This window comes from Vicia villosa, unplaced genomic scaffold (genome assembly GCF_029867415.1).
Source record: "Vicia villosa cultivar HV-30 ecotype Madison, WI unplaced genomic scaffold, Vvil1.0 ctg.000688F_1_1_5, whole genome shotgun sequence".
Lineage (NCBI taxonomy): Eukaryota > Viridiplantae > Streptophyta > Magnoliopsida > Fabales > Fabaceae > Vicia > Vicia villosa.
In genome coordinates this window covers 239590-251751 of record NW_026705311.1, presented here as the reverse complement: position 1 = coordinate 251751, position 12162 = coordinate 239590, and the positions used below count along the sequence as shown (strand labels likewise).

Genomic DNA, 12162 nt, shown 5'->3' with positions numbered 1-12162 from the left:
CAAAATCAAACAGTATGTATATAATCGAGTTTGTACAATCACATTCTTTAATAGTTCCATGACATGCAGAAAAAACAAACATTAAATCAAAGTGCTGGAATGTTATCCTGAGTGCTAACTGCTGGAAAGCATATAGAACAACTAAGTGCAATTGGTTCCTTTCCTTTAACCTTTTTTAAAGTAACTGATGACAAAAAAAGTTGTTCAAACCTTTTTTAAAGTAACTGATGACAAAAAAAGTTGTTCAAATTCGTATTATTTACCAAGGAAACAGTGATGTATGGTTAGTTGGTTTGTCTAACTGAACTGTTTTTGTGCAATCAATTTAAAGTTATTATCCTATGGTACATAGTTATTGTTCAAAATTTTAGTCGTTTCCATTGCAATGTCTCAAATAACAGGGTCTTACACAATAGGTTATAATGCTAATGCAACTTAAGTCATGTCATCATAATGAAAATTGCATAAAATAAGTATGTGAATTGTACGGCAAATGAAAGCATGGTTACAGTTTTCTCTTTTATAATGTATAAGTGTAGCTTATATGGGAGTGGCATTCGATAAAGCAATGGTACCTTATAGCATAAACATGTTTGAAAGCATACATAAACTGTCCGAAGGATGAAGCTTTGCAAAAGTTAGCAGTTGGCATTTAATGAACACTTGAACCTAGAATGGCGAGTTTCCCAAAAAGCATATCTGTCAAATCTAGCCTTAGAAAAGTAGTAGGAAGGAAGCTGAAAGAAGCAGTAATTCAATATACAATATTAACTGTCATAGTCACTGCTATCAGTCATGTATTTAAAATACAATATCATTATACTGGTACATGGTACTATCATTGAATGTGCTAATGAATGTATTAAACTGTCTAAATGTTCCGACATTATAAGCTCTAATCCAAAATGTGGGATTAACGTAAAAAAGATTACTAAACCAATATTATATTGCAGGAAAAAATGAAAAAGTTGTATGAAAAGTGCCTCAAAATTGGCTACCTGATATGTATACCATTTAACCTTATCAAAGTTTTGTTATTACAGTCTGATTTATGAAAACTCAGTTCAAATGCTGTTAAGATTGAATACTAAGTATATTACTCCTTGTCTGAAACTCATTAAAGATCATAATCAAAACTATGAAACAACATGAGTATAGAATTAAAAAAAATAGTGGTTTTCATGTCTTAAGTTACTATTATTTACATAGTTCTAGCATGCAAATGGTAAGAGTATTAATGGCCAAATAATATTCATTCAGCTACTGCTTTGGAAGGAAGAGGTGCCATCTCCAAATAGTCAAAATCATCTGTTCTACCAATCTGCATGGAGATACAAAGTAACAACTTTACTGATATCATAGATAGCTATGTTTTAGATAATAAGATTAATAAAAGGATATGTAATATGGAAGATTGATAATATTACCAAGTTATAAAGGCCATCCAAAAAAACATTTATCAATCCATTTGTTGTAACTATTTTAGAACCAAAAGAAGCCTAATAGTTGGTTAAGAATTAGGCACGGTGCTTGCAGATTGAAGCATTAAAATGAAATGAATGACCTCCTTGTACATATTTTCAAGGTGTTCCTTAGCCTTAGAGAAGTTGTTTGAACACCATTACTTCAGAGTGAAAATATTGTCTTAAACCGTTTTTAGCCATAGCAAGAAGAAAATAATAGGCATCATCATAGAACCTGTCCATCTGTTAGCTGATGTATGAGCAACTTCAATTGCTTCCTCTGCCAATAGTAATATCAATACATCAGTGTCACAATTTACAATGACAGTATTCAAATTAACCTTTTAAATCATTAAATCTTCATATAAATTACAAAAGAGAGCATTTCTTAACTCATTGTTTCAAAGGCATCCATATCATTATCTCTATATATTTCCAACTTAATTTGCAAGCAAATGTCAAATATTATTTGACTGTTACAAAACTCATGCAATAAAGGTCAAATGTAATGCATTGCTAACATATTATCTGTAAGCCAACCTTTAATTCCTAATGCTGCAGCACAATGGCTTTTAAATCTGTTAGGGCCACCTCTAGTTCATCCTATAAAAAATTGCGGTGTTAGGAATATTCATAGAAATATTCATACCACTTCCTTATATTCACTGCAAGGATGTTGCATTTGTTGAATCTAATTAGCAGCGAAATGCCTCATAGATATACTCATACCACTTCTTTGACAACCAGAACATGTCATGGAAGCTCCAGAATTATACCCTTTCCTGTAGTCAAACCAAACAACATCGTAAGATATCATCAAATCAAAATCACTACAAATAATCGAAAAATAAACCTAACATCATACACACCTATTGCACTTCGAAAACAGAACATTTCTGGAGAGTGAAAACTAATTAGATGTCCTAAGGTAAAGATCCTCCAAAGCTTATGAGAACAATTTCAAAAGAATCACTACTTCATAAAAATCACTACTTTATAAAAATCATCTCTTTAAGAATCTTTATAAACATCACAATATCAGTAAATATTAAAATCAGTATAAAAATCACAACTTCACAAATTTATAAAAATCATAACTTTAAGACAATTTATCAAAATGACTAAAAAGATCACTATAAAAATCACAACTTTAACAACATTCATCAAAATCAGTAAAAAGATCACTAAAAAAATCACAACTGTATGTGTTTTGAACATCAATACACCATATTTGGGAAAATAAGCTCACAATAACCAGATTGGTAACATCAACCACCATGAACAACGCAAATGTCATGGCAAAATCGAAACTTTACACAAATGAAGAACACAAATGTTATAAATCTCAAAACTTGACCAAAATCAAAACTTTACAGATGATATAGGTATGAAGCTTGAATATCAGCACACCATATTTGGGAAAATAAACTCACAATAACCAGATTGGTAACATCAACCACCACGAAAAAAATAAATGTAACAAAATCACTTGAACCGAAGAATCAATATGAAGAAAACATGTGAACAAAAGATGAAGAAGAAGAAAGAAGGGAGAAACATTGTTTTCTTACCCGTGGAATGCGCGAAGTAGCAATGGAAAAATCGGAGGTTTAGTGTAGAGAGAGAATGAGGAAGCAGAATGAAAGTAAAAGAGAGAAAGAGAGGGAAATATTGAAATTGTGATTGGTTTTGTCTAGCGTGTAAAGCCCTAAATCAACAGTGTAATGAAACAATTTTTATTACACAATGGTTAATTTGTTGTTATAGAATAACCAATAGCAAAATTGAGAAAAGGGTGCCACTTGGATTAATGGTGAAATATAATTGGTCTAAGTGAAGTTTGATTTAGCAAATTACCAAAATGGGTATATTTTAGTGCAAATTAAAATTAGTGAAAGGGCAATTAAGGGAGTTAATAGGCATGTTATATTCTTAGTTAGGTAGTTGACTACACTAATTGTTTTTCTAACGATCTACAAGTCATTTCACACCAATAACCTTTGCAAATTACTCATTATCCCACGTTTCCAGTAACCTCACTTTCAATTTCATTATCCACCTATCTAATACTAGTTGCATTCAAATTTAATAACATGTAAAAATGTGTTAAAACCTTTGACCAACCTGTTGCTACTTTCATGAAAAACTCAGTAAACCAATACTAACTCTTTACAACACAAAAACCACACAAAGAGACCTGCAAATTAATTATGACAAACATAAAAAAAAAAATCAATTCAAATCTATTGCGTATACAATTTTGTTGTTATTGATGTTTTATTTTGCAGGAAGGAGAAAAGCTAATCGTATGGATCTCTTCTACCACGAAATTTCCGACCGCTCTCGGCCTCTACCGATCCACTGAGCACAGCTGCAAATCGCGACCACTCAGTCGCGGGCATCAACACCAAACTCACCGAGACACAAAGCAACACGGTTCGATCTTCATCATCATCTCAATCGCCGGGCCATCGGAACCACCACTCTCCACCACCCTGAAAATCCGGTTGTTATCATAGTCGAGGCCATAGAGGTTAGCATCTTATCTCATCTATTGATTGCATTAATTCAAATGTTATTGTTGTTCCTGTTTGAATATAGAAAAATGGTGATTTGAGAATTGGTGAGTTTTTTACGATGACAGATAAAACGATGGAAAGAAAATGGGGGGCAGCCGTTTCTTATTCTGATTCTAGGTTTTTTTTGTGTGTTTAGTGAATGGGGCAAATGGGCCATCGGGTATGGGCCCTACTTGGTGTTGTTAAGCCACACCCCCTGCGCATCAATCACCCCCCTCAGTTTTTATTTTACTACAAAATTCTGCTTTTGGGCCAACATAAACAAGCCCATCGAATCCACTTGACATTCCCCTTTGTACTTTTTGCATTCCATTTTTGCTCTGTTTGTACAGCCTATTTTAATACTCTCATTAGTTTTTGTTTTCTTCTCTAAATTGATTTAATAGTTAGTTCCTTTATTCGTTAAAAGTAATTTCAAAAAATACAAAAATATTAGATTTATATTTTATATTAAAAATACAAAAAAATATATATTTCTCTTTTAATATAATTTCTTTTTTAAATCAATCTTGGTTCATATTTTTACTTCATTATTCCATGTTATTTTTCTAACACTTTTTGTTTATTGTGAGGTACTACACTTGAAGCTATTGGACTTTCATGGACATTTGCAATTTTAATTAATTTTGTACATATTAATCCTTTATTTCTGCTTTGATCTTTTTCATTTGGGTATTGTAATAATTTCATCCCCATTCGTTTTTATTTGTAATCCCCCACCCCGAAGCCTTGTAATAGTTAGGACTTTTATGTTTCCGCTTTTATTTTCCTACAATATATATCTGCGTGTGTTAGTAAAATAGGGAGTGGAAAGAGTTCAAAATTCAATCATAGATCACTAATCTAAGATAAAATATTCGAATCTAAATCAATTGCACACACTCACCCCTAAGGTACGCCCTCTTGGTTGCCTTCGATTATATGGTCGTGTCCCTCGAATATAGAGGTACCCATTAGCAAATGTCCCGCGATTAAAAATCATCAAAGATCATGGTCCCTCGATGACCCTCGAATTGCTGCCTACGAATACATGATCTAGTCCCTCGAATGGTTGCCTACGAAATGATGATTGTCCCTTCGAATTTGCTAAAGGTACCTCTACATGTTGCCTTCAACGACCTCCGATGACCCTTCGATTGTCCCGAACACGTCCAATATAAACAAGGTCTACCTACTTCTAAATAGTATGGATAGTCCTAGGAACTTTAAAAAGCATAGAAAAGGACCATCTATTAGGGTAGTTCTCTTAGATTGCTTGCTCAAATCCAAAACTATTTTCACACTCCTTTCAAAAACAAAGGCTACGCTTTTACGCTAAAGTCCTTATGCCTCTTTTCAACTCAAAACAAACAAAACATGAGCTAAGCAAGTTAAGAGCCCGTAGATAACTACGGATGAAAAGGGTGCTTACACCTTCCCTTTTCATAACTTACCCCCCGAGCCCGTTTTCTTTCAAAAAAGGTCTTTTTCTGTACTTTTTACCTTTCCTAACATTGGACAAAATAAAAGTCGGTGGCGACTCATGCTCACCGCAACATTGGTTGCTTACAAAAAAAATAAAAGTCAGTTCACCGAGTTACACCAGGGATTACCATCCAATTCGACATCAGCTTCGAAGCAAAATGCTGGCTCATCCAACCTGTTAATGGTGATATTAGGCGCTTCATTGGCCCATTTCACTTTGAACATGGAAGCCAACGTAGCGAGAGCATCAGCAAGATTGTTCTCTTCTCTAGAAATATGCTCGAATGTGATCTCATCAAAGTATGGAATGAGTCTCATCACATGCTCTCTGTATGGAATCAGATTCTGATGGCGAGTTTCCCAATCTCCATTGATCTGGCTAATGACAAGATTGGAATCCCCAAAAACTTTCAAGTATTTAATTCGCAAATCGATCGCAGCCTCGATACCATAAATGCAAGCTTCATAATCAGCCATGTTATTAGTGCAATCAAAACAGATTCTGGCTATAAACGGAATATGAAAACCTGATGGAGAAGTAATTACGGCTCCAACACCATTCCCGAGTGCATTAGAGGCACCATCGAACACGAGCGTCCATCGCGATCCTGGTTCGGGTCCTTCCTCTGGTCCGAGAATGTTACAATCTCTAATATACAGAACATCCTCATCGGGAAATTCAAACTTCATCGGCTCATAATCTTCGACCAGCTGGTGCGCGACATAATCCGCCAACACACTACCTTTGATGGCTTTCTGAGTAGTATACTGGATATCATATTCAGTCAAGATCATTTGCCACCTGGCTACTCTTCCGGAAAGAGCGGGCTTCTCAAAAACATACTTGATAGGATCCATCTTGGAAATCAATAAAGTGGTGTGAACCAACATATACTGCCTCAGCCGGCGAGCAGCCCACACCAAAGCACAGCAAGTTTTCTCGAGCAGTGAGTATCGGGATTCACAGTCGGTAAATTTTTTGCTAAGGTAGTATATTGCATGCTCTTTTCGACCAGACTCGTCATGTTGACCCAGCACACATCCCATTGAATTTTCAAGAACTGTGAGGTACATAATCAAAGGCCTTCCTGGGACTGGAGGCATTAGTATCAGAGGTTCCTGCAGATACTCTTTCACTTTTTCAAATGCTTTTTGACAATCATTATTCCACCTGGCCGTCTGATCTTTTCTTAGTAATTTGAATATTGGTTCACAAGTGGCCGTAAGATGAGAGATGAATCTAGCAATGTAGTTCAACCTCCCTAAGAAACCACGAACCTCTTTTTCTGTTCTCGGCTCAGGCATCTCTTGTATAGCTTTTATTTTTGCAGGATCAACCTCAATACCTTTCCCACTAACAACAAAACCCAATAACTTTCCGGATCGCACTCCGAAAGTGCATTTGTTTGGATTCAACCTCAGTCTGAATTCCCGAAGCCTTTCAAACAATTTCTGCAAATGAACCAAGTGCTCTTCTTCAGTGTGAGACTTTGCAATCATGTCGTCAACATACACTTCAATTTCTTTGTGAATCATGTCGTGAAAAAGAGTCACCATGGCACGCTGATACGTTGCCCCTGCGTTTTTCAACCCAAAAGGCATGACTTTGTAGCAGAAAGTTCCCCATGGTGTGATAAACGTTGTTTTCTCCATGTCTTCTGGTGCCATCTTGATCTGATTATACCCAGAGAAGCCATCCATGAAGGAAAACACTTTGAAAGGAGCAGTATTATCCACCAACACATCAATATGGGGAAGAGGAAAATCATCTTTCGGACTCGCCCTATTCAGATCTCTATAGTCAACACACATCCTGACCTTTCCGTCCTTCTTAGGTACAGGAACAATATTCGCAACCCACGGCGGGTAATTCACAACTTGTAGAAAGCCAGCATCAAACTGTTTCTCAACCTCTTTCTTAATCTTCTCAGACATATCTGGGCGAGTCCTTCGGAGCTTCTGCTTGACAGGAGGACTATCTTCCTTGAGAGGTAGACGGTGTACCACAATATTTGTATCAAGACCTGGCATATCCTCATAGGACCAAGCAAAGATATCCGCATACTCTTTCAACATATCAATAAGCTTCTGCTTCACACTACTCTCAAGCGCAGCCCCTATCTTGACTTCTCGGACCTGCTCTTTATTACCAACATTTACCATCTCGATTACCTCTTGATGCGGCTGAATCGCTTTCTTTTCTTCCCGTTTCAACAATCTGGCCAACTCATCGGGGAGATCACAATCTTCATAAGCTTCCTCCTCGGCTTGGTAGATCGGATTGTCAAAATCATAATAAGCAATAGCAGAACTGTTACCAATGGAATCCGTGGTAGTGGAACATCTGCATGATTGATGTTTTTATTTTAGTTTTATTTTTATTAAGCTATGTGCAAGTGTGTGCAGAAACATTGCCATTTAAAGGAAAAAGTTAAAAGAAAGACAAAGAGCGAAACATTTGAATGCAAAAACGTCCTTTTATTTCATGATTAACTTTGAAAATGCGAACTGCATGGTCCTACAAATGATTCACTACGCCTTGGGCAGAGCGTAGGAATTATGTCATGATAAGAAAAGTAAAAACAAGGAATTTACTCCTGAGCTTGTGTAACTTGAATGACATCTTCGACTGTCCAGTTGCAAGGCATCTCCCCAGGAATGCTTGGACGGATCCAGCTATCAAAGTCACAATCACTATCCACCTCTTCACCATTGACAATGGCATTAACCTGACCGTCTTGAATGACACCACCACTCACAAACTTGATCGGGCTTAGGCGATGCATTCTGCTTTCCAGGGTTGAAACCAAGACCATTCTTGTCAAATTTGGGACGCACGTCAATTACTTGCCCCCAGCCTTCCACTCTTCCAGTTTCAACGACAACCTGAGCATCTTTCAGAGAGGACATAACCGTTTCTGGCTTCGTTGTCTCATAAGGAGGAATTCTCACAGCGTTCACAGCCTCAAACGCTTGGAACGGAGTCTCGTGTGTTAGAACAAGATTTGTTCTGATCAATTATCTTAGTTTTGATGATAACAATAATATGAATTTTGCTTAAGATAATATGGTACTCTAATCCAATGCAATTTCCCTTTCAGGAAATATATAAAGAGTACGCATAATTCAGCGCTCAGAAGCTTTGTCTCAAAGGGTTCAGCATGCAACATCAGAACATGGTCTGGCAAGACATCAGAAGATGGTCGAAGCAGAATCAGAACATGGGTCTATGGAAGCATCAGAAGAACAAGAGAACAGAAGCACTGAAGTTCTGATGGTATCACGCTCAGAAGCACTTCAAGGTCAGAAGATCAGAAGATGCTATGCACCAAGCTGTTTGACTCTGATGATATACAAACGTTGTATTCACAAACATCAGATCAGAAGGAAGTACAAGTGGCAAGCTACGCTGACTGACAAAAGGAACGTTAAAAGCTACTAAAGGCTACGTCAGTAGACACAGCGTGAACAAGGCTCGAGGTAGTTGACAAAAGCGTATAACATTAAATGCGATGCTGTACGGAACACGCAAAGCATTAAATGCACTCAACGGTCATCTTCTCCAACGCCTATAAATATGAAGTTCTGATGAGAAGCAAGGTTAACGAATTCTACATCTATTCTGTGAATATCAACTTGCTGAAACTCTGTTCAAATTCAAAGCTCAGAATCTTCATCTTCATCAAAGCTCACTACATTGATGTTGTAATATATTAGTGAGATTAAGCTTAAACGATTAAGAGAAATATCACAGTTTGTGATTATCGCTTTTAAGAAGCATTTGTAATACTCTTAGAATTGATTACATTAAGTTGTAAGGAACTAGAGTGATCGTGTGGATCAGAATACTCTAGGAAGTCTTAGAGGTTATCTAAGCAGGTTGTAACTAGAGTGATCGTGTGGATCAGTATACTCTAGAAAAGTCTTAGAGGGTATCTAAGCAGTTGTTCCTGGAGTGATCAGTGTGTGATCAGAAGACTCTGGAAGACTTAGTTGCTGACTAAGTGGAAAACCATTGTAATCCGTGCGATTAGTGGATTAAATCCTCAGTTGAGGTAAATCATCTCTGCGGGGGTGGACTGGAGTAGTTTAGTTAACAACGAACCAGGATAAAAATAACTGTGCAATTTATTTTTATCTGTCAAGTTTTTTAAAGCTACACTTATTCAAACCCCCCCTTTCTAAGTGTTTTTCTATCCTTCAATTGGCATCAGAGCGCCGGTTCTAAGGTGCAAGCACTTAACCGTGTTTAGAAAAGATTCAGGAAGAGAAAAACGCTTCAGTAAAAGATGGTTGATGAAAGTGAAAAGTCTACACCTGCATCTACATCTGGCTCTGCTGAGCAATACAACGGTAACAATGGTTATACTAGACCGCCGGTATTTGATGGTGAAAACTTTGAATACTGGAAAGATAAACTGGAAAGTTACTTTCTTGGTCTAGATGGTGATCTGTGGGATCTTCTGATGGATGGTTACAAACATCCAGTAAATGCCAGAGGCGTAAAGCTGACAAGGCAAGAAATGAATGATGATCAGAAAAAGCTTTTCAGGAATCATCATAAATGCAGAACTGTTTTGCTGAATGCTATCTCTCATGCTGAGTATGAGAAGATATCTAACAGGGAAACGGCCTATGACATATATGAGTCTGTAATACGGTGAACTGACTTTTTATAATCGAAATGTCGCGGTTAAGCAAGAGTCGCCACCGACTTTTATTTTATCCAAACAAATTCAGAAAGGCTAAAAGAAACAGAAAAAAACCTTTTTAAAGAAATCTAAGTTTGGGGGGTAATTTATGCAAAGGGAAGGTGTAAGGCACCCTTTGCATCCATGGTTTTCCATGGGCTCTTAATTGCTTTGCTTGCTCGTTTGTTAGAAAAAGTAGATGAAAGAAAAAAAAAGTGGACTTTAGCTCGTAAATGAGCGTAGCCAGTTTTTTGAAGAATTGTGAGAAAGAATATTAAAGATGAGCATTGCAAGGCAATTAGGGGTAATTACCTTAAACTCAGATGATAGGTCTCTTTTTAGCCTTTCAGAATGAAAGGGTCTATCCTTGCCATAAGAGGGCAGGAAGCCTTTCGTTTGGAGGTTGAAGGGTCGTCGAAGCATCCTTTGCCATAAGACTGTCCCATGCCATAGAAGGGCAGGTAATCTAAGGCAAGGATCAGAATAAGCCTTATTCGTAGGCAGCCAGAAGATACCTCAGCCTTTTTCCGTAGGCAACTTCCGAGGGTCAAGGTCATATTTGTGTATCGAAGGCAGCATCATTTAGGGTCGCATGACCTTTAGTTATCGAGGCAGCATGGCTGAGGTATCCTCATATTCGAGGGACGTGGCTTATTCTGCAAAAAAACACAAAGGCAACAGGCAACAGGCAACAAGGCAACAGAGAGGGTTACCCCAAAAGGGTGCGTGTGTGCAACAATCACGTGATTCGATTCAGTTATTTGTCTTGTAATTAGTCATTCTAAGTTTAATTCGAGGTTATCACTCCCTAAATTACTAGCCATGCAAATAATAAAAAGCATCAGTAATATGGGAGAGGGGACAATGAAACCAGTGGATCCCTTAATCAGGGTTTGATACAAGTAATAATAAAAGCAAGAAATATCAGGGTTTAGGGTTACTAGTACTCGTAGCTTTGGCAATCAACAAACCCTGAAAATTGGAAAAAAGAAAGAATAAACAGAAAGGGGTGAATGCATTATCGGTTCATCCATAAACAAGGTTAACCCTAATCAACAAAAGTAAAAGTACGAGAAAAGGGTAAAAACACTTAGCTTCGATTGGAAGGTTGATGGGCAAAGATTTGCCTCGTGTATGAAGCATTGACTCTGACCATCTGAGAATTGACCGAAGAAGCAAGCAGTGAGTGTATGACCATTCTTCATTAACAGGGCAGAACGAATATTTAAAAGAACGAAGGAAAAATAATATTGTATTAAAAATAAAAGAAATAATCAAATTAATCGGGACTTAGCTTTATGAAAGGCGTGGCGCGTAGTCGGAAGTCGTATGATAATTACCCTGAAAAATTACATAAAGGAACAGATTTCAGTGTAGGGAATGATCGTGGCAAACCCTGATTAGGGCACAAGTTAGCCATGGTTAATAGAATCAAAAATAAATTAATTGTTGATTTTCAACCCAATTAATTAAAAGAAAAAAAAATGGCTAATCCTGATTTATGAAACCCTAATTTAACTATTATAAAATGATTTTTCCTAATTATTTTCCTAATTTACTAATTAAAATTATCAAAAATTAAATTAATTCTTAAATAAAACTAGTCTTTTAAAAAACTTGTTATTATTATTTTTGAAAAGGTTTTGATTTGAAAAGAATAATTTCTTTTAAAGGAGTTTCTATTTTAATTAATAAAAATAATTATTAAAAGTTTAAAGAAGTAAAACAATAAAAATAAAAACAAAAAAAAAAGAAGAGTGGAGGAACTTAGCGTTAATAGTCCTGTACAATACGCTTGAAGAAGTGCACGGTGGACTGTTCGCTTCAGAGCGTTGGATCTAATATCACTGTGATCTGATGGCTAATACTTGAGGGTGCATCGCGTATGATTGCGAAGGTGGTGTACTGGATCAACAAGCAAGTGTAAAGAATAAAATAGCAACAAAATAACTTCGTGACGCTGGG

The 12162-nt window shown here is 36.7% G+C and overlaps 1 long non-coding RNA gene across 4 annotated transcripts; it reads right to left on the bottom strand.

Moving 5' to 3' along the window:
- Positions 1-396: 396 nt before the first annotated feature.
- Positions 397-4197, bottom strand: LOC131630515 (uncharacterized). 4 transcript variants are annotated; one of them, XR_009292360.1, is made up of 4 exons: positions 2333-4197; positions 2004-2245; positions 1428-1743; positions 411-1321 (listed from the first exon to the last, which is right to left on the bottom strand). It is a non-coding gene; the product is annotated as an uncharacterized LOC131630515 (long non-coding RNA). The 4 variants fall into 4 exon arrangements; XR_009292361.1 differs by having other exon boundaries at positions 412-1321; positions 3035-4194; XR_009292359.1 differs by having other exon boundaries at positions 397-1345; positions 2004-4197.
- Positions 4198-12162: the final 7965 nt, after the last annotated feature.